Genomic DNA, 27,275 nt, shown 5'->3' with positions numbered 1-27,275 from the left:
TTTACTTTAGAGCGTAAAGCATTGCAAGTTTTTCTACATTGGTTTATTGACATTTCAAAAAGTATTAAATCATTCATATTTCTTTTCATTATTAGATAAAACATAGATACATCATTCGTCATTCGGCAGTCTGTGAAATGCTTCTTGCCTGCTGAAAGTCATTATATAATACCCTTCACGGGCACATTTCTGAAAATATAGCAGAAAATAGTATAAAAAATCTTAGTGTTGATTTGTATCGGCCAGTTTGTATGACAACTATATGCTACAGTGGAACAATCCGACAGATGTAGTCATAAGGAAGAGCTTGCAATTTAAAGAGATCAAAGCCGGGGAAATACCTTTAGGTCTTTACAAAACTTTATATAAAAAACTATTGCGAAGGAATTCAACATTCATTGTTGTTGTCAAATTTGGTATCTTATACCTTGTATATTATAAGTCGCAGGCTCTTTGAATTTCACTAACAAACCTTGCAGATTTTACACAGTTTTGGCACAAGGGCATGCAGTCATCACAAAAAATATTCACCCCTATTTTCAACACTAGAACCCACAGATTGACTGATATGTTCCGTTAAAAATCAGCCATATGCACAAGAATCCACTTATTTTCTGTCTGGGTCCTTGAAAAGTTATGGCCCGATTTCGATAGTTTTTAGACGTAATGTAACTTGAGGGCATAGGGACGCTAGATTTTTAAGTCTCTTCACTCTAGTTAAAAGCGATTTCTCAGGAATTTCATAATAAGAGAATTTAAGAGAATATGAGGAGTCATTTTTAAATGAAAATCTGAAGTGCTGCTTTCAAGTCTACCTTAGCACTGAATCTTAAGAGAAGAAAGTAGAATCCAATATCCCAAATATGAAGCCAGCAAAACCTTGTCAAAAAGAAAATTCACGACGAGCAAAAATAAATAAATTTCGTGCATGAAAAAACGATTTAAAAACGAGAAAGTACGACGTGTAATCTCTACACATAGCCATAAAGATCTTGTATGGAATATACGGACATGGATTTATGGAACAGCATTTAAAACAAAACCAAATAAAAAGTAAAAAATGGTTGTAAATACAAGCATACATAAATTTTTATGATAAAATTGAGCGGGTCTGTTTTGGCGGGAAACGGAAAGCACAGGCGAAATTGCATTGAAGTTTTATACCCGGCGGCAAACGAAAATTGGAACTGTTGCAGAACAACTAAATTAAATATATAACTGAGAAATGGCAACTGTCGCAAGGCGGTCCGTAAATGGGTTGCAACCCACACGTGCTTTGCATATTGCGAGATGCATTTGCGTATAACAGCATAAAGAAGGTCAATCAAAGGAGTTTACGAACGCCAAAAACTAAAATGTAATTAAAGAAAGTAAGCGCATCAATTGTGTTAGAAGGGAGGCACCCATTACTGCGTGCAACAAATGTTACGCAATAACAAGTAACAAAAATGCGGTTGAGAAATCTATGGCTCTTCGCATGGCCGTGTTGATTTGGCTGTAGAAAGAAGAACCACGGCAGCGTTCCACTTCGGCCGGGTACACATGTGTGCATAAATTAAGAAACTGCGCGTCTCAAGTTCACTTTGTCACTGTACCTTGAGTTTTTATTTGCATATTATGCGTTTCCGGGTTTCGACACGTTGAACGCGAAGCGAGTTCTGTGAGATTGGGAGTAGTGCGGCATTTAGGAGTTGAGGCAGGGTGTGTCACACGTTCGACACTACCAAAGGTGGCACGCATTTATGCATAAATTAAGGATCAATCCTTTCGATACATGTTGCATAATGAGCTGAACTGACACATACATTCACACACACATTTATATATCCATATGGTGACGTACACAGGTACACTACTACATTAGCACCGTATTGAACGTATTTGCATACGCCCAGCCAGCCAGCGCAATGCAAAAGGCCCATTAGGTGAAAATATAACGGACTACCTCCTATACATTTTTTTATAATTTTTGCGAAGGGGTGATCGCAAATTTACGATCGAAAATTTTTTGTAATTATTTCTTTTACAAATTCTCCGATGATAATCATAGGCATTAGCGAACGAAAAGGACACCCAAACGAGCAAACCGCACCATGAACACGTGGAACTTCCTGTATGTACCTACAAGTACAAGGATGTGACAAAGGGTTGCTTCTACAGCCTTGAAGCAGTTGCGAAAAGGCTTACGAATTCTTTGTTATTATTCTCGGTTGCTTTAAACCGGCGAAGGAGAAGAGTTTTCTTCAGAGAAAGAACTGCTCTAGAGAGATTGAATTCTATGTCAACCTTTCGCTAGAGCATGCGATTCTTTTCACCTATTTTCATTATTTGTTTGTCTTGTAGATCCACAGAAAGTCTTTTCTGATTTGCATGTGAATACGAAATTAATATTTGGTTTGCTTCTGTTCCGGTGTGAATACGCAGGGTAGCTTCGGCTGTGCGCACGAAGGTAAACAGTTGGGTTTCATAACGTCTTGCCTCAAAGGGTGCAGCCACACTATCACAAATCTCAATAAATAAAAAGTAAGGCACAACAACTAAAAAAAGACGACACATTTGCGGATACGCAGTTTGAAAATTATTCATGAATGTAGAAATTTCGAATTTTCGCAATCCGTCGTGCTGGGTCAAAGGATGAGTATTCAAATAAGGGATCGTCTTCGAGAAGATCATTGAGTGAAGGGGTTGCTAGCTGATTGCCCTATTTGCCTATAGCACAAGACAACATACACCACAGACGCGTGTTCTGCATGTGTGTGTGTGGGACAGATAGCGACGAGGGTTTTGCATATTATTTAATTTTCTCAGCGCCGAGGAACGAACTGCCAGCGATCGCAAACAATGTGGAGGGTTAAAAAGCTTTGAAATGAAAATTTGAAAATTCTTTTCCCATGAAAATTTGTGTGAGGTAACCCATCAGCAGTTGAGCATGCAAAGACAACAGTCAGGAAAGACAGCGCATCTCAACAGAAGATGCAATCATGGATAATACATTTTTTGAATATCACTGGGTCGAAGTAAAAAACAACGGCTGCGTAAACGATTTTGCATTTGTGACGTTGCGACGCATTCAAATTATGCCGAGAGTAGAAGGGTAAGCAAATTATAGCGTAATTTGAATTCGCTGCTGAACACTTGGGCAGGATGCATGTGTGTTGTCTTATGCATATTCGGTTTGAAGTAATGCCAGGTTACTCGTTATACCGATCCTCCTATTGTTTATCTAATACGTTTCTTGTAGCTTTCTTTGGTAAAAGGTTACATGTGATAAGATGCTAGCACTTTTTTTGCAATGCACAGATATGATACTAGAGGGACATCCTTTTTTACTCTCCTCCAATTTTTCCGTATCTTTAATGTGCAAATTTTTTCTCACGCTGCCAAATAAATGCAAATCACTTATAGTCAAATCGGCGAAAAGGGTTAATCGATTTATTGCTGACAGATAACGTATTTCAATAGAAATGTTCTACGATTTTGTCCGCCATTTTAATATGTTTATAAATTAATATTGAAAATTTGGCGATAAGAAATTCAGTTACTGATATACATTCAGATCGCAGTTTTGTCATAAGGAAAGTTAGGTTAGGTCATGTGAGCGTTAAAAATCGCCATGATTAAAAAATAAGTGCTGAGATGATCGCAAATTACCGTCTTCCTGATAGCTTCGACAAGACGGATCTTACACTTGGAAACAAGGAGACAAACTTAAATGCGAGTAAATTTCATGACGATCTTAAACTTACTTTACTCGTTATTTAGTTGATTTAAAAATTCTCAATCAGTTTTACATCTTAACATTTCATATCTCACAGATTGATCGATATTTTCGATAAAACATTCGCTGTAGGAACTGGGGTCCACATATTCAATATATGCGGGTTGAATAGTTTTAGTCTGATTTAGACAACTTTTGGTAATAAGATCCCCTTAAAGGCCTTATTCATGCAAAGTTTTATCCCGATACATTCATTGGTGCTTGATTTGCATACTGGAAAGTGAAAGAATCAGCTGGAATTTAAAATTGTGTTGTATGGGAAGTAAGCGTGGTTGTGGTCCGATTTTCACACTGAAGCATAGAAATATAAATATAATGTTATGCCCTGAATTTGGTTGAACTCAGTTGATCAGATCCTAAGATATGGGTTTTAACTTAAAGGTCGGCGGTACCACACTCATTGTCTAATTTTGAACACGGTTCCTATAAAGTCAACTTATACCAACCCAACGATAAAATTTAATGTCTCTGGCGTGTTTAGTGCTTGATTTATCGCACTTTTAGTAGTTTTTAACAGTACCGTTATATGGGGAGTGGGAGGGGTTGTCACCCGATTTCACCCATTTTCATACTGTCGATAGAGGTGCTAAAACATTTATTCTCAGTAAATATGCACATTAAACCTATTAAGGGGCGGGAACACGCCCACTTTTTAAAAAATTGCTGTTTACCAAATAACAGTCATGTATTTTATTGTGGAGCCTAGTAATGGCAATTTATTTGCTTTTGACTAATGGCGTTTTGTGAGCGTTGTCCGATTGCGCTCAAATACCAACCGTCTTACGATACCAAGAAACATGTGTACCAAGTTTCATAAAGATATCTCAATTTTTACTCAAGTTACAGCTTGCACAGAGGGACGGATAGACAGTCACCTGGATTTCAACTCGTTTCTTCATCTTAATCATTTATATATACATAACCCTATATCTAACTCGATTAGTTTTAGGTGACACAAACAACCTTAGGTGAACAAAACTATTACTCTCTGTAGCAACATGTTGCAAGAGTATAAAAATGCCGAAAATTAAAATTTAATGGGGTATGTTTATTATAATTCGAAAGAATATTCTTTGGCATTTATTGACAGATGGTCCATCCGTTGAGTCCTATTTTCGATGACTTATTCGATCCTTTCGACTGGTAACTGGCGAATAACATGCGTGATGTTTTGCACAAGGCCTGAATCGTAGCGGGATTGTGCACATAGACTTTAGACTGTACTCATCCCCACAGGAAAAGGTCTAACGGTGTGATACACACTGTTTTGGTGGCCCATCGACCGGCCCGAAACAAAGTTTGTAAATTTGTATAGAGTGAAACGATTTCGCTTGGGAAGGTCGGCACCGAATCGACTCTCCACGGTCTTCATGTACACTCTCAGCTACGGTCTCAGCTTGTCACGCTGATCATTTATATACTACATATACAAGTATATACTTAATAACGCCGACGTTTACTTTTGGCTGCTACAAAGATTGTGGCAAACTTAATATACGATGTTCAGGGTATAATACGAACATTTGCAGGACATAATTCCTATTGTTGTGATAAAACTTTTCGGTAAAACCACCGAAAGGAAGATCTGGAAAGTAGAAGATTACGTGCAGGTCAATTTTAAATAGTATCTCCTCTTTCATTGCTTCTTTTTAGAAAAAGGTAGAATTTATAAATAACAGTACACGAATATCTTTTGTAATTTGTGACACAAGCAAAAATATTAATTCCTTTTCGGTACAATCTAAGATTGCATGAATATAAAATTGTTTTAAATAAAATATCAGCTTATGTGGAAATGCTTATTTATTGGTCATAAGTATAGCTAATTTAACTTCGATGTAATTACAAGAAAGGCCATATTTCGGTTGCAACTGTACATTTTATGCTCTCTCAATTTGTAGATGTCTTTGAAATAATCAATTTTGCAAGTACTATTATTATACATATTTGGTAGTTATTAAACGTAACTCCCTTAGCATTTCAAACATATATTTCTCACAGAATTATTCTCTCATAGTAGCACACTTTTAAAAACTTTTTAAATTTTACACTCTGATCCTCCCTACAAAGTTTTACATTTCCAACTTAATTTGTCATTATTAAAGCATTTTATGTTTTTTATATCAACAGCATTGTGGTTGCTTGACAATGGTCTTATTTTTATTCATGTTATTGCAAATATTGCTGTGGTAGGTAGCAAGGAGTGCTTTTATGCAATTGTCAGTTTTAGATATTATCTTAATTAATAGAAGATGTCGCAGATCTTCTTCGTCTTCTTACAGACCAATAAGAATCGTACCCTGCCATTCCAAAATATTTTAAAAAGTGTTAATATTATACTTGTTACAAAACTTGGCACTGTTAAGCAAGTAAATATAATAACTAACGAAATCAGAAAGACACAGAAATACCGTTCAGTAATATTCTTGATGTAGCCCAGGCAGTCGATAGCGACACGAAAGCCTTTTATATGAAAATAAAAAACATTGTTCCATTATGCAACGCTTAAACATTGGAGTTTTATTTAATAAGAAGAAAATTTACTGTTAAGTAGCTAACTTCATATCTGATGACCGATAAGGGCTGGTGTAACTCAGGGCTGTGCGCTTGGCCAAATTCTATATACGAGTATCTTATTTACAGCAGATATTCCAAAAGATAATAATGTATTGACATCCACTTTTACGGATGACACAGCTCAAGTATGCCGTAATAAATGTCCCATCAGAGCACCATGGGTACTACAGGAGCATTTAGCATAGGCTCGTCAACTGGCGAACAAATGTAAATGAACAAAAGTATAAGCATGTTACATTTTCACGCAGACCAAAAATATGTCAACCGAATAAAATAATTAACATCTTAGTACCACAAGCAAATGATTAGACAGAAGGCTCTCATCGAGAAAACATCTATACAGCAATATAACTAGCATGCAAATAACTGCTCTCTAAATAAAAATACCAAACTTAAAGAAACACTAAAGAAAGAAGTAGAGGACAGTAGAAAGAAATAGGAACTTAAGTCCCGGGAACATCCAAGTCCAATAACTAATGCCTTGATACATTCCTCCAATCAAACCCGCTTGAGTAAAGAGATGCAATGTAAAAGCAATGTATTAGCAAAATGACTCAACCACAACCCTGAGCTCTTAAATATATTTAAGATTTATTACTTGTTGTTAGGCCTTAAACAGGCGGATTCAATAAATGAAGAAATGTTAAAAAATGCTTGCATTATTTTTTGCACGATGTCCTTATCGCTTTGATAAATATAACCTAAGTAGTAGCTGTCCCTATTAGTTTTAGATGTTAGAAAGCCACTAAGTTTGTGATAGGTAGTACATTAATTAAAATTAAAAATCGATTTCTTTGCTCAAATATATATGATTTCATATTTTGCACAAAATGCTGTGGTTTAGGGTTTAGTTGAAGAATAAATGATCTAGTGATTGTTTAGGTTGTCGTTTGACCAGATGGTAATAGATTTCAGACGGCTCTGATCAAAATTTGAATTAATACAATCATGGGAAGCAATTTTGACCTATCTAAAGTAACTTGATATTCGATCGAGGTCAATTTAATTCATTGATCCTAGATATATAAATTAAAGCCCGATGATAAACTTATATTCTAATATTTGGCATTTTGACAATAGAGTATACTCTACTAGCAAATTCACAAAATCAAGTATTTTGTTGAAAATTGCTCTGCGTGTATGTCGACCAACCTTTACAAGAAAGAAAATTGTCGAATTAATTTGAACCAAGCGTAATCCAGCAAGTTTCTGAATATATTATAATGGGAAGGACCTGCAGAAAAATTGGACAAAGTTTAACCATAGAGCAGCCTTGGAGTAAGCCCAAATGATTTTTTAAATTAATTAATTATTACCCAATTATTGAGAGCAAAAACGATTTACTAGTAGATACTATTTCGATTCGAAGGGCTATTAATGTAGTGGTTAGAGCTGCGCATTGCCACTCTGCAGGACTCGTATTTTTCTCCCCCTGATGAGCAATATAAATGCGTAGTGAAAATAAGAAAGTATGTATATTACACACATAATTGCGATTAGTCTTTATATCATAAGTGTTATTATAATTACCACCAATTAATTAATATGTTGTCTGCAATGCCAATGTAGGACATCACAGTTGAATATTTGAATGAAATTAAAATTTATGATTTTCACTTTCTGTGAAATTACTACATCATTGACAAGCTGGCACAACTTAATAAGCAGTCTGCTGTCAGTTTGCTGGTACCAAGGTCAACTGACCTCACCCTTTCAGCCTATTCAAAATGATATCAACAGCGCGCTAGCAACTAGGAATGGCAATCTGTCTCGCGCATACTCACAATGCTCAACAACGCTTATTGAATAATAAACAAGAGCAATAATCACATACAAAAAAAGCTTAGCAATGCTGAAAATGAAGTAATGTCTCAAAAGGCAAACAAATTTAAATAAATTCTATATAGAAGCCACAGAAATTATGCGCATACTAATCACTGCTGGTTGAAATGCATAATCGCGTGGCCAGCGCGAGTGTAGCACTCTCTGTTGTATACATATAGCCGCAACCAGTGGCATAGACAGTTACCACAGAGACTGGAGTAATGCCATCACTTCATTCAGAAGCAACAAATCGCGCAACCGATGCATTTGAATAATTCAGCAGGACGCGTTGCTGCCGCATCAACGAAGAGATGGTAACACAACTCCGGTGGAGTTTATAAAAAACATGCATATGTATGCATATACATTGGGAATGTATTCTCGCATTTTATAAGCACCTCCAAATGCAGATATATTTGAAGAAAATTAATACAAAAATTTCAATTCAATATACCAAAGGTCTTCGCTCTGCACCATACTACATTATTTGGTACAACAAAGATGTCATTTCATGTCACTAGAATGCATACATACACATGCACACATGCGAAAGCGTACATAATAATAAAAATATACACATGCGTTCAACATGAGCGGCATCCCTTCGTGGCGCTCGCATTTTAATTAAGTAGCGCGCATGCGCAACAAGCCCTAAGCAAGCGCCTCTTCAGCCATACGCCTCAACGCCCGCCACTACGCACAGTACATATATGTACATTTAGGTAAGCGCCTTGCGCTGAGAGTGGTTTGATGCACTGCTGTATGGCCTTTCACTTTTTATCTGGGTTAAATGCCACTCAACTCAGCTATTCTAATTAGCAATTCTAAATTTTATGTTAATTTTTAGTTGGGCTTTGGGTTTTACTTTGACTTTATGCCGTACCTTTACTCCCTTTAAAAAAGTTCTAGGTATGCGCGTTCCATAAGTTGTTGTTATTGGAATGCTGATTATCAGTTTTTTTATACTTGCTTAAAAAAAAGTGTATGCTTACGGTTACCAATTCATTTATGAAGGCAATTGAGGCACCGCACAGTCTTTTTGCTGCCGATCTGGCATCTTATCTGTTGAATGAAAATCCTTACGGCTCAATCAGTTCTACTGCCCGTACTTTTTATAATATCCTTGCCTGCTGTTGTCCTATTGTAATGCAATTTGTGCGGTGAAACTGGATTTTTGACCCAGTAACCCAGTTAACTGCATTATATTAATAAATTACTCAGTATAATTATGCTAAGCACATAGCAGAGTGGAGAATGTAACACACTGTAGTAAGGATTTCTGAAAAACAGAGCTGTGTAGTATTTTCTAAACAAAACACAAAATCTTTATTTCGAGCTTTGTAAACTAATTGAACTTTATATACCAAAAATGTATAGCTTTATATTTCTTATATATTCAAAAGATTATCCGCCTAATGAGTCGTACACATATCGAGGATAGAGTTCTCCATTCGATTGTATTTCTAAATCAGTATAATATTTTTCACACCAATCTCTGTGAGCTGATATGTACGCGTCTCATAAACTTAATCTTCTCGGAGTTCATAGACGGTGAGCTAATAATGATTCTGTCCCACAAAGACCAGTTACTTAGTAAAATGTATTCTGTTTTGAGTATGTGGCTATTTCATATAATTTTCAAGCTAAATTTGAAAACTCCTAGGCGTGTTAAAACAGCTGCATAAATGAAGGGTTACAATTTGATTACAGCAACTGATTTCGCACGTCGGCAAATCACATGTGTGAAAAGTATTATTCGCAACTAGAAAAAATACTCGTTTCATAGGTAAGCACAAGCGAAGCTATGCCTCGTCAGCGAATAATATCCGAAGCAAGGCAGATTTGAGACAAGAAATCAAAATCAGAGGATAACGCGGGAGAAGTATTGAATCCAATGTGATAAAAAACAAAGAGTTGAGTGGGTTTGGAGGCCGCGTTCGATTAATCAGACTCCAGGGTATTGCAAAATGACAACATCAACAGCCACCGCAAAACAACATAAAAACCGGCTGAAAATAAGATGTTAAGGATGTGCTGTTTTATAGGGGGATCAAGAAATTTATTCAATTCAACAAAAAGTAAAAAAGAGCAAAGATAGCTCACCTATGACATAAGTGCATTATATTAACCGAATGAACGGAAAGTCATTACATTGCTGGGTATTTTGGCACAAAACACATTACATGTGGAATACTAGTATTTTTTCGTTTAATTAAGAAATCTTTCTATAAAAATGTTTATATATAATAAATGATGGCTAAGGAGTTATCGTTACCGATACCATACTTGAGTTCTCCTTGGTAAAATCAAATAAGCTCAAGGAATTCAAAACGGCATAACAGCATTTTATGCTAAATTTGGTTCAATCATATAAAATTGCATCAAAAGAGAGTAGAACCACTCTCTTATAATTTATGTAATCATCCAACTAACCTATTTTTTATCGGTTTCGATCATATCATAAAATGGGATAGTAATGATGAATGTCTACACGTTGCGAGAATACTCAGACTTCAGGAGAGCCGCAGTATTTCTAAAGCATAATATAATATAATTCAATATTTTTGGATTGTTTTTTAACTACTTAAATTTAAACTTTATATTTTAGATTTATTTTAAATCTACATAACCCTTTTTATATAATTTAATATTTTTATATCCCCTCAAGAGTAAATCGTAGCTCCGGCCTTGCTTGCTTGTCTACTCATAGGGTGTTAATGGAAGTATATAAAATTGCAGACCAAGCTCTTCAAAGATGTGGAAAGGTCACAGGTAGCAAAAAGAGAAGGCAACTTGCACAAACTGCTGACGAATACTTTCCAGTTTTTGTAACTTAACAGTTTTTATTGGTTCAACTGATGACAATACCAGAAGCCATGCAAGGAAAGAGTTGTTGAAGTGCTCTTACCTATATATAATATATACATATGTACGTATTAACATGTGTTTATGTACTCGCATGCAACAACTCGATAGAAGGGTTGGAGAAATCAACCGGGACGAACAGCAACCACAACAAGCGACATGTACGTATGCACGACAAAAATATATACGTTTCCTTTAGGTATGAAATGAAAAATAATGTATCAAGTTTCAGGTTTATAACTAGGAAAGTTCCCCAAGATTATGCAAGTCAACAAATTATATTGAAAATCAGTGATGAAGTGACACCATTAAAATATAATTTAAAATTAGAAATACTCGTAATATAGTGTTTATAACGCTCAATAGGCAAGCAATGTCAATAAAAACCGAAGCTATATGGCCTTTCATAGTTGCGTTTCTTATATCATAAAAGAGATCTTTATCTTGATTTTGATCGGTTGTACAAACTGGCAGCTAGTTGCTACAGTGGTCCGATATCGACTGTTCCGACAAATCAGCAGCAAATTGTGGAAATCTTGCCGTGCAATATTTCAGATCAATATCTTAAACTAAGCGACTATTTAGTGTATATATATACAGACAGACGGACGGACAGACAGACGGACGGACAGACAGACGGATATGGCTAAATCGACGCCGCTCATCATGCTGATCATTTAAATATATATTTTTAAAGGGTCTTTGGCGTTTCTTTCTGGGTTTGAATTCAAACTACGTGGCAAACTTAAAATAAATACTGTTCAGGGTATAAAAATCTAAACAACTCAGTTTTTAAATAAAACAAATTTGGCGTTGGATTTGCTGTGCAAAATATATTATGTTTCCGGTTTCTACTTTTTGTCCCAGGAACAACTCGTGTTCAATAATATTACCACTAGGGTGGACTCTTTCAAAATACAGACTACATCGATATGAATGCCGTCGAGATCTTTTATAAATGAGGGTCTTCGAGAATGCTTTACTTTTTCAAAACTCAAGATGTCAACGATATTTTTGAAGATTAAGTTTTGCAGATCATGAAATTTTTCAATTTTAGGAGGAAACAATAATGACTATGATCCAAGAAAAAAGGATTGCAGAAAATAATTTGGATGAATGGATAGAAAATAATTTTCTAAACCATGGTTCCCTCAGCTTAGTAAAATTTGCCACAACGTCGTATAACTGAATTAGTTTTATGTTAAAATTTTAGTGTAGCTAAAACATTATTTATTCGTTCTTGAATTTATCTCCTTATTTTTTCATTTGAAATTTTTTCCTTGCATTAGGAGAACACCCGTACATCAAACCGTATGGATTTTCTTATCTTGTTAGAGCCAAGGGATACGTCGATAGGAGGTATGGAGACCGGCAGCTTCCAACTGCGCCAACTATCGTGTAATCAGCCCGCTAAATATCGCATAGAAGACTTAATCGATCAAGACTGTAAAAAGTTCACCGGTAAGGAATTGGATTTTGGACATTGTCGAACGCATTTTAAATGTATTTCTAAGAAAAGCGAATAGATTTAAGTATTTAAGATTACTGCCAATACTTTTTGGTTGCAACCAAATACATAAAGTGTAGTCAGATATTAGTTTACAAGTCTTTTTTATACTCTTGCAACACGTTGCTACAGAGTAGAATAGTTTCGTTCAGCTAACGGTTGTTTGTATAACCTAAAACTAATCGAGATAGATATGGAGTTATATATATATAAATGATCAGGATAACGAGAAGAATTGCAATCCGGATGTCTGTCTGTCTGTGCAAGCTGTAACTTGAGTATAAATTGAGATATCCCAATGAAAATTTGTACACCTGTTCCTTGACAAAAAAGAATGGACGAGTTCGTAGACCGGCATAATGGTACCACTGCCACGCCCACAAAACGCCATTAATCGTAAACCTATAAACTGCTATAACTAAGCAGTAAATATAAATATTAAAGTAATTTGTACGGGAGATTGCTGTAGCAAGGGGCTCTTATGGTTAAAAAAATTTTAAAAAGTGGACGTGGCCTCGCCCCATAAGAGGCTTAATATACATATCTCCTAATTCACTTAAAGTAGAACAACCACATTCGCTCAATATAAAAAGGGATGAAAATACGGGCGATCTGTGAGATATATTATAGAAATTCGAAAAGAATCCTCTTCTGATATTAATATGTCTGTATGTCAAAATGGGTTGTATTAGGTCAATAATTCTTTTAGCCCCCATTTACCTAATAGAAAAATTTTCGAGCTACCGGCTGACTTTATATGGCATATATCGGCAAATAACATAAGTAGCAAAATTGACTGAACGTATAATATTGGATACACATTAGTTCATTGCCGAAAATATGTGAAATTGGTCCACAAATTACCAAACTTCCATATACTACATACACATATTGATTTTCGTTGTTCTAACAAACCTTACGCAACTGAACGTATTTCCCTGGCTTTCATCCTGGCAAGTAACAAGAGTAAGAAATATTCAGTTACACCCGAACTTAGTATTTCCTAACTTATTTCTTCTCTAAGAAATATCGATACCAGTGCTCGAGTATATTTTTAAATAGAGCATTGACTCTCATTAAATAAAACATAATTTCAAAATTTAGTAGGCTTCGTGTTCCGAGCAATCATTTCGTTCGCATTTTTGAATGTTTTTATATATTCGCAACATATTGCAAAGAGTATAGTAGTTAACGGTATTTGTTATTCTGAAAACAACGCGAAATAGATAGGTGATTTTCGGCTATGAAATTCTGAGAGAAATTTTATGACTTATGAGGCAGTTAATTTACTCGATTTTAAGCAACTATATGCGCTCTTATTTACGTTTTTTCAATGCTGAGCTGAAGTTACAGTTCTAACTCTAAATCTAATATATTGCACAAATAGTATGAATATGTTTGCAATATTTGATTTAGTTCCTTGTTGAACTAGTTTGCAGTCCATGCTATCCAACATGTATAGGAACCAGTGTGAAACTGGACTGAAATTTGATGATACTTATAGATCTTATAGAACAGCATCATTTAAAAAATTTCAGAGGCTTGTTTAAAAAAGGCAATCGACTGTCTGGTTCTTCCCCTGTAGTAAGTTGTTTATAACTAGTTCATTCCAGTTCAGTGTTCTTTAAAAGTAAGTATTCGCATATTCTAAGCAGCTGCAGCTTAACACAAACACAAATAACATTTTTCGCAAATGCGTCTATGTTTGAACTTAGGTATTTACGTTGCGCTGAAAATGATTGTAATGCTACGAATTCCAAAACTACCCTTGATTCAATCTCAGTTCCGGTATATCTACATAGTACACGTAGTGATTTCAGTGACATCTGGTTACGGTGGCGTGCATTATTGGTGAGTATTATAAGTGAAAAAATCCAATTGGCTCTTTGCCAGTTGGAAACTATCACAATCAGTTGCAAATTCGAGAAATAAAACCAGAGAACGTAAATAAATTAATTTACATTCTCTGATAAAACCAAATACTTGTTGTAATTGGTGAATATAAATCGCCCTGAAAATGCTGTCACAACCAATTTATCGCTACAACAACAAGAAAATGCGTAATGAAACATGAATATTGGACTAATCAATTAATTATGCTTCCCTGAAATATTGTATATGAATACATACATATATACTTAAATACCACCAGAGAATGTTGATGATCATCAACATTCTCTGATACCACACCATTGTTCTAAATAAAACTATTTTCTTCGCGCTTCATTCCTTAATAATATGTGATTTTTTTACTCTCGCAACATGTTGATACATAATATTATAGTTTTATTCACCTTTGTTACACCTAAAACTAATATACTAATATGATATGAAGTTATCTAGTAGTATATACATACCATATATGTATAGTATGTAAGTGACCAGGATGTCGAAACGAGCTGAATTCTGGTTGACTATCTGTCCGTCGAGTAAAACATAAGATATCTTGACGAAACTCGGTACACTACTAAAGTTAAACCACTACATTTATGTTTACCAAATTCGCTTAGGACAAATTTTGTGAAAATGGGTAAAATCGGATAATAACTCTGCCAACTCCACATATAATGATTATGTTGAAAACTACTAAAAGAACGATAACTCACTAAATAAATATATCAGCAGCATTAAATTTCTCATTTTATATGCTACGGAACGGCTGGTTATGAACCGGTATCAAAATTGGACAATAAAATATATAATAATTCTCTCATTTTACATTATATGAATAGAGAGCCAGTAACGTAATTGAAATAAAACTTTACACAAATAGTTCCTTTTAGCTATTCCATCTCATGTCTCAAAATTGTCGAAATCGGACCATAACTTTTCAAGATCCCAGATAAGAAATCTGTGGATCCCAGTGCTTATGACTGACCTTTTGCCGAAAATATCGGTCAACCTCTGAGGTCTATGTAGGATTGAAATACGGAGAGAATATTGCTTTGATAGCAGCATTCCATTCTGTCGAAAATGGGTGAATACTTGCTCTAGCCCCTATATACATAATATAAATATTTTCGAACTTCCAGTTGTCATTGTACCGCATATATCGGTAAATATCTAAAATATCTTAAATCTCGTTTTAACAATAATGTAAACTTGTTCTTAAAATGAGACAATATTTCTTCTAGCTTCTATATACCATTGCGGCAAACCTGTTCATCTTATGATGCTATCCAAGAATCAAACAATTTTTGGATGTCGTCTTGTGAGTGGAACTGTATCTAAACCAGATCATAATCAAACAAATAATAATCGGACCGTACAATATTTGGGGAATTTGAGTGTTTCCAGGTAAGTTTAAACGGGTTTGGCAACGTGAGCCCGAGCTTTTTTTTTGCAGCATATGTAGTCGATATAAAATGGCTTGACTACCAATGCTGAGGCAAGCTCTTCTTGCGTTTGACATGGATCCTCATCGAGAAAAGTCTCCAATTCACCGTCTTCGTTAATATCGCAATCACCGTCTTTGAAGCGAGGAAACCAACCACCGCACGTTGTTTCGCTTGGGGCAGCATTTCCGTAAACTTCTTGGAGTTCCCGATGTGCTTCAGCCGCCGATTTATTTTACTGACCATTGGCAAACAGCGTGAACTCAGTTGCGTACCTAAACAAACGCACCTAATATAACAATTTTTAAACATTCGCTTGATTTCATACCTCATATATTGGTCAATCTGCGAGCAATCTTAGAGAACATAATGGCAAACTTTGAAAACTTTAGTTTAACGAATATATTATTGACAACACCGAGGCCTAAATTGCAGACCTCATAAACGTATTTTTCAAACGAGTTAAAGAAGTTGTAGCATCGTTAAGTATATCGAGCTTTTCGTTTATCTCCTGAATTCTACCAATAATTAAACTATATTCAACTTCAGATCTTCTACTTTCGGTTTTTTTTTTAGTTTCACCACAGATATCTGGACAGTTTTGAAATTCTATAAAATTTTAAGATATTTTGAGTAAAAGCAGGTTTCATAATAATTGCAAAGCAAGTTTTCTCATAAATGTGACCCAACACGTGGACGGTATTGGGTAATAGACCTCACGAGGTTATTTATTATTTAAACAATAGACAAAAAATGTTGCAATGAATTCATGAGCATATTACCTTGTTATATGTATAATATGCAGTCAAATCCTGCAAAAACTTACATTAATAAAGAGAACTTATTGGTCGGAATCGAAACTATGCTATAAAAGTAGTCCCACACAGTGATAAGTTGTAGTAAATCACGGTCACTTTAAATAACTCTCAATAATCAACAAATCTTATATTATAATCTTATATTTATTATATTATGAAGTACTCACTGACTTTGTTTATTTGCCCTAATTTGTCAGGAGTATAAAGTGTGCGGAAGTGGTTGACTTAACCAAAGAATTCCGCACATTCCACAACAATATTTGTCCCGAAACAAACTCATTCACCTTCTATTTTATAATGTTCTCCGGAATTCTTTTGATTACATTTATTATATTACTGACATTGTGCAACAAAAAAGGGGGAGGTAGGTGGGTTTTGCAACCGGTATTACCCAGACGTTGTTGTGCCCGGCATAATAAATTCACCGGAAGTGATTATATCATCATATATTATATGACAATTGTGTGCCCAAATGACGACAAAATGTCTAAAATGCAAACTGACCGCTGCTGGTAATATTGTTGTTGATTGTAGCGTTTCAGCAGTGGTCAGTGACAACGAGTAACAGCTTCCTGCCGGAGTTTTCATACAACCAAAACATATCTCTTCCTTAAGGACACATTCATACACGTACACAAAAGCGAAAGCATGCATGGATGTATAAACATCTAAAGATTCTTGGCATGCCAGGGCACCAGCAACTGTATTTACTACTGCTATCCCCGTCATTGTTCAGTGGCCTTACAATTGTTATTACTGCTGTGGTTATCCGTAGCTTTACAGCCATTATTATTATTCTTGTTTTTACTAGCTGTCATATCCTGCTACGTTTAAGTTTAATTCTCAACTTTTTCCGCTTGAGATAATTTCTATCGTCGATTCATTTTGTCCTGAGGCATGCCGTGCTCTACAGTGTTCTCCGCTTAAGTGTATTCTCTAAATTGTACAAATTTTGGTTCAGTTGGCTCAGTGACGGTATAATCAATAAACAGATAGACGACGTATTTTTATTCAAGGATATTTTATTTTTTTTCGATTTCTTTGTTAATCATTTAAAATACTTTTCAATTTAAACAAAAGAATTGTTGAAAACATATTCTTAGTCAATTATACTTTCGTATGCGGTGAATTCTGTAGCCACATTAAGTTGTTAACTATGGCCCAACGCATATATGTACATATCTAAAAACTAATTCATGCAAGCTCATATAAATATTATATATAAAATTTTCTAAAATTTTGTCTTCAATGTGAATTTTTTCTTGGCTATCGGAGAATTTTAAGCAATATGTTTGAATGAGAATTATAAGTAACATTTGTAATGAAAAAGTATTGTCAAGCATATTATAATATATACTAGTTTATATGTATATAATAAGTTTTTGTGTTTTACATTGAATCATATCCCAAATCGCTCTGTTATTTAAATGAACGTAATTGTAATGTACGAATGAATATGTTAGATATATTGCCATACTTCTAGTGGATATGCCTTTATGTTACCCGACAGATGTACGAACTATCTTGCCTGTCAGAAGCTGTTCCTTGCTTGCTTCTGAACGCTACAAGCTAGTAGAAAAAATACTATAGGGCACATTGGATTGAATTGGGATTGATCCTTGGTCACTGTAAAGTATTATCGCACACCTGTCATATCAAAATATATATATACACAAACAATGACTGGTAAAAGTTTTGAAGTATATTCTTTTTACATTAATCAGTTTAGTTTAGCAAGTAGAAATAACTATACGAATTTTTCTAATAAGTTTTCAATAATTGTCTAAGGAGTCTAAGCCGCCTCCAGACCGACTTGGAAAGCTGCTCTCCTTTTAACAAATGCATTTCAATAATAAAACGAAAGAAAGTCATGTCCTTTTCCACTTGTTCGCCTTAACCGAAAGAAATTTACCTCCATCCACAATTTAATATTGAACACGTTTTAAAAAACACAAACCGAAACGAAACGTCTCGGAAAAAAATTGTATTTTCAAAGCTGAAAAACGCCAGATACACATGTATGATATACATATATACACACAAACATATCTATTCTACATCGAAGACGCAGTAGGTGCAGACGCATAGAAATGTTGTTTTCATTGTAAGTAAAGTTTTACATACATATATGTAAATGAAACATAAGTATGTATCGCTTTTTTAAGTTTAAGCTTTTTACTTTCTCAAGTAAGAGTGTAATAGAGTGTGGCCGCTAAGGCAGGAAACTAGGAAGCAATAAACCCGAAGGGAAATGTAATAAACGAGCAAATCTCGTACGTGACCACCCCAACACGAGCGTTCTAAGCGTTTAGGGCGCTGTTTTTCGAAGGGTGGTATAATGCCCTACTAACTCAATCGCATTCCATTTGACGGTACATTCATTGGAAGTGGCATACAACAGTCGTTTGCTGACTTTCTGTCTTAGCGAAAAAAATACCACGTTTTTTTCAACATGAAGCGTAACAACAACAATCTCTAAAAATATAAGTTCAAAATGTTCCATTTTATTTAATCGATATTTCAGTGGGTGGCTGACGTAGCTAAGGAGGCTTGCGGGGCTATTCAACTTAAAATAACAAACAATTCTGCAACTAACCCTCTCCTAAGTTGTGTTGCATGCAGTGTTTGGGTACGAGACTCCTTAAAGTGGTCATAAAAATTGCGTGCATAGCAAGAAAGTAGTACAAGCCATACTAGCTCGCAAAGAACAAAGGTTGGTCAAGTGGGAAGCTGTGGAGCCACACGCAAAATATCCACTTAGGCACAATTTGGTGCAAATAAGAAATTTCGTTTATTGCACTCCGGAGACACCGCATAGCCGGGTTGATAACAAGTAGCAGTTAACGCGAATGTGTACTCTTTATCAGAATGAGATTCAAATGGTGGGCATGCCATCGTTAATTTTCCTACGTAATAGTATGATCATAGCGTAGATGTTAACCGTAATTTGAGCTGAAGTCCGACTCACAGAGGTTAATCGCTGCCGATATTGTACGCTATGCCTTTCTACAAACATTCAACATGCCAACTTCAACAATACTTGATATGCCTTACAGAGGCATTGAAAATCAGTAAATATTTCCGCACATAACAATATTTATGTACATATCCAAACATTCATACATACGAATACGAGTATATGAGTCAGCTGCCATGTCATCATATATTGTACTTTGATGCAGTTCGAAGAACGGGCGCTGGTGGTTCGTTAAGGAAAATTGAAAAACAGCTACACAAAATGCACAGCATTCATTATTTATAAATTCGTTCATAATTTCGAATCAAACTATTTCGCTACAAAGAACAACACTGCAACAGCACTTTTCCACTCAAATGCATGTTGACAACATTTCGCGTGACAACAGCAACGTGCTATAGATTAATTATAGCCCTCAAGTAATATATGTACGTATGAACTGTGTTGCACCGGACTGATCTCATACAAGACGCTTGTCAAGCAGAACACCCAGGCGCATCTGTCCGGCAAAGCAACAGCAAACTGTGACATAGCCGGCGCACGACTGCCGTCATCAGCACCTCTTTGTCTCTGCACTCTGCTTGTGTGTGGCATGCACCACGCTTGCGTCACTGCAATCTGATCGATTTGTGCAAACACTTTGCTACTTCTTGCAGTTTTTGTGGTAGCTGACCGCACATGTCAGATCGTCAAATTTCTGCGAACTCTCGAACTTGAACGATACTTGACATGCTTTTGCAGGGACATTTAAAAGATGTTGTCAGCTTTCCAGGGAAGTCGAGGAAATGTGCGAATAGTATGAGTGAGATTACATTCAGAGGTAAGTACAGGGTACAGAAAGTCTTTAAGGCCACCTTAGACATTTGTTTTGGTGGAAACTACAATTACCTTTTGATTCCGTTGGCGCGACAATGTGATACTTGTTAGCGGCAATCTGTAATCATTCTGAAGAATTCGAGTTTAGCGTACGATTGACGATAAATACATAATAAAACTACGAGTCGTCAAGCTATTATACAATAATTGAAATTATTTTGGAGGATATTTTAATTTTTTTTTTTGTTTGTGGAATATTGAACTTTGCTAAAAACAAGCATTTTAGTATATACATCGTCATATTGCCCTCAATATTTATAAAACTGATATCATACATGAATCTACCGAGCAATATCAATATATTGCATAATAATTTTATCCAAAACAGTAGAAAGAAAGAAAGTCTAGATGTATCCAGAGACATGCAAAAATTACAATTTTAAATATTTTTTTTCCAGTAAATTATTTTATTGTATAAAAGTAAAAACATAGTATCATTAAATAAGGTTTCGATTTGACCTGCCAAAAATTAAAAAAAGGGCAGCTATATATTATAGTAGGCCGATTTAAATAATTTTTTCGGAGATGCTAGCGAATCTTTCGATAATAATCTGCTTGTCAAATGAAAGGTATTCCATACAAGCACTTGATTCCGATCGTTCAGTTTGTATAATCTATATGTGGTTGATATCGGCGGTTCCGAGAAATAAGCAGGTTGTTGGGGAGAAAAGGACGTATGCAAGAATTTCACATCGATATGTCAAAAATTGAGGGACTAGTTTGCTTATATACAGACGAACATGTCTAAATCGACTCAGCTCATCATGCTGAGCATCTACATATACATTTTATTGAATCTCCGACTTTTCCTTCAGAGTGTTACAAACTTCGTGTCAAACTTTGGATTGTAAGCTTGAAATAGTCAAAAGAAAATGTAGCTCCCTTCTTTCCAATTCCTTTTTTTATTATTTGGCGTCCTGTGATTTATACTGAGCAATATTGCTTCTTTTTGAATTTTTAGGACAGTCAAAAGAACACTGGACACATTTCGAGAATAGAGTCATGTTAATATATTTTCAATAAAAAAAGCAAAAAATTCTCGAAAAATTTCCTATTTTTTACCAATTCCGAAAAATTGATGTTATGTAATTGACATAATAAATTCCAGGTTTTTGTATGAATACAAAATGCTAAGAGCGTATAAAACTGTTAGGAGATTAAAAAACAAAACTTATTTGGGTAGACAATCGATAGTTTCTATAGGGGGCCGACTAACTATCAACTAAAATAGGCAAATTGGGTTGGTGTTGCGAAAAGACAACGCCGAAGCTAGGGCCGGAACTATACGCGAATGCAGAAGGCCAACCACCTACGCATCTTAAACTTCTTGATAGCCGGAACTGAAATATATATGATTCTTGATATTATACGGTCACACAAACGTGTTACGGTGTAACCCTTTGCAAGCGGGATTAAGATGATAGAAAGCTATGGTGGTATGCACAACCTATGATCTATTGTACCTTTGGGGGCATAAAAATTAAACGTTATTATTTATTTAACTGTTTCCTGTATGACAGTTTTAGTTTGGTCAAGTTCTTCTTAACTCATCCTTCATCCATAAACGCTTTGAATTGACCGTTTGTACCTTGTATGGTAGTTTTGTGCGGTGAAGTAATCTCATATGAATATCAAGTTCCCCGGTTCAAAAAAATAAACAGGATTTCAACAATAATTTTATTACAAGAAACATCTACTTAAAAGTTAAACCAAAATCTTACATAATATTCAAAAAGAAATTGCAATAAATAAAGGGCACCAAGAACACCAGATTGGTGCGATGTTGCGACTTATTAGAGAAAATGTCTATAAGTAGTTATGTTTAATGGAATTTTTAAGAGTATGTACAAATGATTTCAGTAGCAACACAAATAAAATTGCAGTTAAAAGCATTATCTTGCAATAACAATTAAATTGCTGGGAAACGCCGAAAAGAGAGAAGGAGCCAGGTGCAGTGGTGGGAGGCAACCGAGTCCAGTAACTACAGTCGACGGGCATTAATTTTTTTCATCGCGTGCAGTGTGCAAAGCCATTAAGTAAGCGAATATTTTTAATAAACCATAAAACTGATGAAAAAAATAACAAGCTGAAAAAAAAACGAAGCAAGAATTGTCATGAGAAGCGAAGTAGAAAGCGCTAGTGAATTTGATGGGCCATTTCGAATGTGTCTCGAGCGCTGGGCTGCTGAGGGATGAAAGGCGGAAAACCATTTCAGAAATTTAAAAAAGTGCGCCATTCAACCGTGATTTTTTGTGAAATAAAAAGAGCGCGTAATGCTTGCCATAGAGAGTTGTCGCTGCAGTGGCAGCGAAGCGATGCATGCGGCAAGGCGAAGCTGTGAACATACACACTTGTATGCATAACTGCTAAGGACATGGCGTGGTGGTGTCGGCGTCGCTTAAATTAAGCGTTGATTGTCGCCCATTCAACAATGTTGAAGCGGCGATTGTTACAAATGGGTGGAACCCCTCCCGCGCAGTAGAGAGTGGGGCGCGCATTACCGCGCTTTAGCAAAAAGATATTAGGTCAAATCCGCTGTTTTAAATGCAAAATAGAAAATAAAATCGAAATAAAAAGGAAACAACAAATTAGAACATATGCCCGAATTGTTTGTTACCGCTCCATTGCAGTGTTAGCCAGTGTTTCTTTGTTGTTGTGACATCAGTAAAAATTATTTTAAATTGCTTTCTGCAATGTTTGTTCGTTATTATTTCTATGTCATTGATTGAAATGGTTTGAATACGTGCACGTTGTGGAGTGCTTTGACATAAAAGATATATTGGTAAAGATATTCAGTCAATCCGGCTGATAAATTCTGATTTCGAAGCAGTCATAGTGTTATAGTGCTGGAACCTTTTGTGCGAAATAACCTTCTCAGTGAAATTCAGTTTTTATCGGCAAAATACGTCTGACGATACATGTAAAAAAAGTAATTGTGATTGGAAAATATGTCAACAATTTTCTTATACACGGAAATCGATTCTATTAAAGTCTGAAAGTAAGAGGTTTAAAACACTTTTCTATACCTCATAAATAAGTTTTCAGACTTAAGACTGGCCTAACACCTCATAATTTTTGAAATTCATATCAATAAAGTGATGATTTTATATGACTCATCGCCGAAAGATGATTTGATTACTGTAAAAATGTAAAGGTGGTGTTAGAATGTCATGTATATACGATAAAATATAAGCCGGTAACAGCAAAACTTGATTACACGGTGCTCGGCAATGTGTTGCGTAAATATTTAAAACAATAAAAACAACAACTTCGGCTGCACAGAAGCTATAATACCCTTCACAGGAGAATTTTTTATGGTATAAAAAAGATATAGGTATTAAAAGATATTTACTTTGATTTGAATCGGTCAGTTTGTCTGGCTGCTATATGCTATAGTGGCCCCTTAGAACAATTTCTTCGGAGATTGTATCGCTGTCTTGGAAAATTATTAATTCCAAATTTTGTGATGAAAATTCGTCAAATAAAAATCTTTCCATACATGAAATGGATTTTAGTCGTCTAGTTTGTATGACAGCTATATTCTATAGTGGTCCGATAGCTGGGACTTCGCGTGAGCAACTTCTGGGGAAAATGGACGTGTGCAAGATTTTAGACCGATATCTGAAAAACTGAGGGTCAGACAGACGGAATCTAAATTAACTCAGCTCGACATGGTAATCATGTATACATATATATTGTATATATATATATTTATATAGGGTCTCCGACGTTTCCTTCAGGGTGTTATAAAGTTAATATGCCCTGTTCAAGGTATAAAAATGCATATCACCTATGTTGTTGCGACCCATTCATCCAAGGCTGTCGATGCAACCGGATAGTCACTGTCTGTGGCGTTACTTGGTAGACGGCTGCAACTGCGCCAACCACGGCAGATTTCGTGCAGACCTGTCGATTGCCTACTGTTTTATTGGCAACATATTACGCATGCGAGGCAACCTTAGAGTCATGCGCCATGACGGCTGGAGCTGCTACGACGTTGAAGTTGGCAGCAATTCAGCTTACACAACATGCATACGTAGCAATACAATAACAATATATTGCAAATACCTCCTTACTACCGATATAAGTTTTGCGGCACAGCGCGACTTGTCCTTAAGGTTAGAATTCTTTGTTCTTTTCACGGATACCTTGGATGTTTGATCAACCTCAGAGTAAGTGCTATATTTCTAATTAGGATAATGTTTTGCATAAAAATGGAGACTCTATTTATCACTATGCCATTTAAAAAACTCTTGTAGATGTCTTTTTCTAGTCAAAATAATTTGCAAACAGAAAAAAAATTAAAATTTCAATATCAAAGTTCGAACGTAAATTGTTAATGCTTTTAAACCTTTGGTTTGCTATGATTAATGCTAATTATAATTTAATCTATTGGAGCGAAAATAGTACATAATATTTGAAATAATTAAATTATCTCCAATTGAGAACAAATGTGAAAAGATCGGTTGCATTCCACCCAGTGCTTCCTTACTCCTTTGATATTGTTTTCCTTGCTCACAAGCCGCTTCGTTTGCGCTTTAACATTTCCCTCGGGCCATACGATGTAGCCGAATCTGACTGGTGTATAAAACTTGTAGTGGGAGGGTGTGGCAGAGCGGTATATACAGAAATTCTGATTTGATTCGGTGGCTCCATGGCGAGCCGCCTCTACCTCCTCTAGTTTGATGCGATAAGCACGTTGATATAGCCGACACACCGATACTGATTCACTGCAGCTTCTACTAACATTGTTTTTAACGTCTTCTTACATCTGGCTGTATCCTTTGGTCTTGTGTGCTTGCTGAGTCTTCGTTCGCCTGTCTGCATAGTTGCCTTGGGGCTACGTTTGACCAATGCCAAATTTATTGTCGACGCGCAGAAATATCGACAACGCAACTGCTACCGGGCATTTTCCAATCATGACAAAGCGAATCAGCCATACGCGTTTACTCACGCCGCTTATGAATGAACCAACAGAATCGGACTAAAAAATATAGATTCAAAGCGATTGTTTGTGCATCAGCCCAAAAGGGACGGATGTAGGTTGTGCAAACGCACTTGGCCGCACGAAAATGCAGTTCTATATAAGCACTGCATATATGTACATACGAGTATATACCTAGGTATACTTGCTTATATATTGTGTTTTTATTCTGTGGGCCTTTTCGTGATATCGACATGCTAATCTGCAATTGCTACCAACTTGGCATTGCAAGCCGCACACACATTTACAATCCTACACTCGACCATCATCCCAACAACAACAACATATTTTGTATATCAGTTGCTGACTCGCCGACTTTTAATTTGCCTGCCTTGGTCAACCAAGCTTTGTTTGCACTTTTTTGTTGCATCTTCTCTTATTGCTCTTGAGTAAAGGTGATGGTGGCCCTGTAGCTTTTCATCGAAGGGCCAAGCACCGTTGAATCAACATACAACTCAGTAGCCTTTACGAGCACCCTGATAAGATTTTGATAATTTTGCATGGAATTCCGGGCAATCAATTGGTAATAATACTTCATACCATATTACGGTTGCGAGCATAAGATCATTTTGGAAATTTAAACTTTAACAGTACATACACATGGTTTGCTAGAAGTAAATATTTTCCAATGATTTCACAGCTCTACAAAAAAAATTATTTTTGTTTGTTGCCCTGGATATCTTAGCACATTTTGATGTTTTTAAGTGTCCAGATTATGAATTTATTCGTGAAAGTATTAAATGTTGAAATGTAAAAAATTATTTTTACAGTCATGTTTAGGGTTCTGCGCACCTTTTTCGCGCATACAAACATCACGTGAACTCCACTTTCACTTTCCTCCGAAAAGATAATTGTTGATAGTCGAAAATTTTCTAAGTAATCATAAATTTTCGGACTCTAGCAGCAAATATGAATACAAAGTTAAGCCATCTCCACACTGATCTGGTTAAATTTTTGAATAATTTAAGAAATTATAGTCAGGAACAGAGCGAGCGGTGCCACCTGGATCTGGAACTGAAGGAAGGAAGGTATTAAAGTATCATGATTGATGGAATCGTCACATGATGGTATATTACTGCTCGTCTTTAAAAGGACATTGTTGATTGCAAAATTATAAAAGGAAGCCCATAAATGAAGTTTTATTGGAATAGAAGATATGTTTTCGACATTTTTCTCTCTGTATACTTCGATGTACTCTTACGAGTATTTTTCTAATCAAAACTGACATTATAAATTTACCTGTTACTTTGTTTACAATTTTTTTATGTAACATACAAATTAAGATAAAAAATCAAACCAGTGCAGATTAATCAGTGAAAATCATTAATAGTATCACGAATTGTGAGCACAAATATGTCCAATATTGATCTTACATCTAGTGCAAGAAAACCACTGTAGACCAGTGTTTTCAATAATGAAGAAGAATATATGATTAATGGCGAAAATGGTCACTTATTTTGTTTAATTTGTTTGTATTGTTGTCTCGCACGCAAAAGTTGGTGTAACATCAAATTTTAAGAAATTAGCAATATATTTGTTCTCAACCACTCAAAACGACTTTTTCTTCATTTATTAAAACATGCCGACCCACCGACCCGTGCGACATGGGTAGTTATGTAACGATTTCGAAAAATTCTGTAATTGTAATTATTAAGTATTGTTTTCATTAGATTGAGATTGCATTCTGCCCGATGCGCCATCAAATAAACCCGATGGCAAAATTTACAGTACAAC

The 27,275-nt window shown here is 35.5% G+C and overlaps 1 long non-coding RNA gene across 1 annotated transcript; it reads right to left on the bottom strand.

Moving 5' to 3' along the window:
* Nucleotides 1-26,771, bottom strand: LOC118680507 (uncharacterized). The gene is made up of 3 exons (XR_004976045.2): nt 26,618-26,771; nt 26,334-26,555; nt 1-189 (listed from the first exon to the last, which is right to left on the bottom strand). It is a non-coding gene; the product is annotated as an uncharacterized lncRNA (long non-coding RNA).
* Between the last annotated feature and the right edge of the window lie 504 nt (nt 26,772-27,275).

This window comes from Bactrocera oleae, chromosome 6, assembly GCF_042242935.1.
Source record: "Bactrocera oleae isolate idBacOlea1 chromosome 6, idBacOlea1, whole genome shotgun sequence".
Taxonomy (NCBI): domain Eukaryota; kingdom Metazoa; phylum Arthropoda; class Insecta; order Diptera; family Tephritidae; genus Bactrocera; species Bactrocera oleae.
The sequence above is the reverse complement of the archived record's forward strand: the minus strand, read 5'-3'. Positions and strand labels throughout refer to the sequence as shown.